The following is a 3,295-nucleotide window of genomic DNA, read 5'->3' as shown; positions in this document are numbered from 1 at the left end:
CTTCAGTAGTTGTGGCACGTGGGCTTAGTAGTTGTAGTTGTGGCTCACGGGCTCTAGAGCGCAGGCTCAGAAGCTGTGGCTCACGGGCTAAGTTGCTCCGTGGCATGTGGAATCTTTCGGGACCTGGGCTCGAACCCGTGTCCTCTGCATTGGCCGGTGCATTCTTAACCACTGCGCCACCGGTGAACTCCTAAAAATCTTAAGTAACTCAGATTTCTACCCTAATAATCTCTAGGTAATCGTAACAGCCAGGTTTGTTTGGTTTTTTTTCCAATATAAGATCTCATGTCTTAGATAAGACCTGGAAGGCCACTTTATTTAAGAGGAAAACAAAATTAAACTTAGCATATGAAGAAATATTATGCTTTCTTCCTCACAGTATTTCTGAGCTATCATTTCTAATGCTTCTGTGCTGCTTCCCCTGCCAGAAATAACCTGCATCTTCACTTTCCCAACCAATTTTCTATCCAAATCTGGCTCAAATGTCGCTCTTCTACATGCCTTTCTTGACAGCCAACTCGCTCCCCACAAAGCTAATTGCTCCTTTCTACCTTAGATTTACATCTTTCTTTGCACTTAGGATACTGTTGTAACCAATTTTTAATTGAATGTCTCCCATGTGAGAATGTGACCTTTTTGAAGGTAGTCTCCATGTCTTACACATTTGGGTTTTTTTTTTCCCTTTCCTCCACCCCCAGCAGAGACCCTGTACATGGTGGAAAGTCAGCCTTATTCTTTTAAATGCCTTTTTCAGCAATTAGGGTACATTTTGAGCCTAATTTTAAAATTAGGAAGTTTGTTGTTAAACTGTAAGAAAAGGAATTTGAACAAGTATCAACAGGCTTATTAACTGCATTACTATGGCAAGACAGCATAAATAACCCTGTACTGGTCTGCAGGTCCTGAACTCTGCACTGTCTGGTTCCAAACTTCTCCCAGCACGAGAAAAGCAGCTCCACTCATTTCCTGAAGCAAATCTTAGGAGCAAATAAGTCCATGTAAGGCCCCTGTCTCTGGTGTGACTAAAATGGAGGAAAATGGACTATTGAAAGGGAGACTCCTACTTTTGAAGAAAAGATGGAGGATGGGAGGTAGGAGAGCACTGTTTTAAAAGGACTTAAGTCTTCTAGGCTTCTGTTGGCCTCGCATGTTCTTCCTGTTTGGGGAATAAGATCTAATCACTTGTGTGTTACACAAAAAGAGAAGTTTGGTAGAGATCAATCAGACAATCCTCTAACAGACTTAGACACTAATGTTACATCCATCTCAAAGGAGAATACCTGAACCATGAATGTATCCTGCGTTGGAACCAGAGTTAAGAATAGGCTAAGGACCAGGACTTGATGCCACTTCCTTCTTTGTCTTTCATCTAATAAATAGGACTCTTTACTTTAACCACCTAGTCTATGCATACTACCTGTGAGCAGTCCAGGTTGGGTGCATTAAGAAAGTTATTTTAAATAACTCTGCCCTTAAGATTCATTCAGGGACCATCCAGAACAGGAATATAAATTCATCTTTGTCCTTTGAAAGTTATATTTCCAGAGACTGCAAATATGACGAAATCTACACCATTCTGCACAAAATGGGAAAAACAGACTTTATGTGTGAAGTTTACAACTACATTTATTCACTTCTTGGGCATTAAAATATAACTGTCTTTTAAGAAATGATGTACCTGGAGCTCTAGCTCTTGTGAGCTATGATGACCGTATCATAGGGGCAGAGGGAGCCCAGGTCCCTAAGGAGTATGGAACAAAACCACTACACCAGCACTGGACTGCCTCTGGACCTCTACATACAAGAGAACTAATCTTCCACCTGGTTTAATCCACTGTTAATCTGGCTCTCAATTGCAGCGAAGTTATGGTGGTTGTTTCCTAGACCTCTGTGATAGGAACCTCACGTGAGATATATGGCATTAGAGTCTAATGATGAGACCAAACTGATTTTCCCATATATTACTTAGAGGCTGAGGTGCTCTGCTTGAGAAATACTAATCCATTAAAGTCACATTTTAAGACATTTACTTTAAATATTTTGTATATATGAATTTAGATAAATGCTAATGATAAAAAAATTTTAGAATATTTTTTATTTATTTTTTTCGGTATGCGGGCCTCTCACTGTTGTGGCCTCTCCCGTTGCGGAGCACAGGCTCCGGACGGGCAGGCTCAGCGGCCACGGCTCACGGGCCCAGCCGCTCCACGGCACGTGGGATCTTCCCGGAACGGGGCACAAACCCGCATCCCCTGCACCAGCAGGCGGACTCTCAACAACTGCGCCACCAGGGAAGCCCAGAATATTTTTATCTAATACTGACTGAAAGGTTTTGTCTGAAGAATCTAATTCTTATCTATATACAAGGATAAGTGTGGGAGAGAGATTCCTGGTTACCATGAAATCTGTATGCTATTTTTAAAGGAGTCTGACTTCCCTTTATTTTATTTAAAAAAAAAATTTTGTTTTTGGCTGTACCACGCAGCTTGCCAGATCTTTAGTTCTCAGACTAGGGATTGAACCCAGGCCCCCAGCACTGGAGGTGCAGAGTCCTAACCACTGGACCTCCAGGGAATTCCCTGACTTATCTTTTAAAAAAAAATATTGTATTTATTTATTTATTTTTGGCTGCATCCGGTCTTAGTTGCAGCATGCGGGATCTTTAGTTGTGGCATGCGGGCTCCTCTCTAGTTGTGGTGCGTGGGTTTTCTCTCTCTAGTTGTGGCACACAGGCTCCAGGGCACGTGGGCTCTGTAGTTGTGGTGTGTGGGTTCCAGAGCGTGTGGGCTCTGTAGTTTGTGGCATGCAGGCTCTCTAGTTGTGGCGCACAAGCTCAGTAGTTGTGCACAGGCTTAGCTCCCCTGTGGCATGTGGGATCTTAGTTTCCCAACCAGGGATCGAACCCATGTCCCCTGCATTGGAAGGCGGATTCTTTATCACTGGACCACCAAGGAAGTCCCCTCCCTGACTTATCTTTAATACAAAGTACTTCACTTAAAACATTTCAACAAATTCTTAATTAACTGGCAATATCTACATGTTTTAATGTCCTGAATACCTACAAAGAACATTATTATAGTTAGACATAACTTATTTTACCAAACACAGATTGTATTTCTAATTTTTTCTCTATTAAAATTTATTAGTTTTTTTAGATGCTTTTTTTTAAACAGCTAACTTTTTAAAAAGTGAAGTTTCTCCCTTAGAGATAAAAATCTGAACAATTACTGAATTTTTAATAATGCTTTTATAGCATTTCAAAAGCAATTCTTAATTCAAACCAATACCTTTAAAA

The sequence above is a fragment of the Tursiops truncatus genome, chromosome 7, assembly GCF_011762595.2.
Source record: "Tursiops truncatus isolate mTurTru1 chromosome 7, mTurTru1.mat.Y, whole genome shotgun sequence".
Lineage (NCBI taxonomy): Eukaryota > Metazoa > Chordata > Mammalia > Artiodactyla > Delphinidae > Tursiops > Tursiops truncatus.
The sequence above is the reverse complement of the archived record's forward strand: the minus strand, read 5'-3'. Positions refer to the sequence as shown.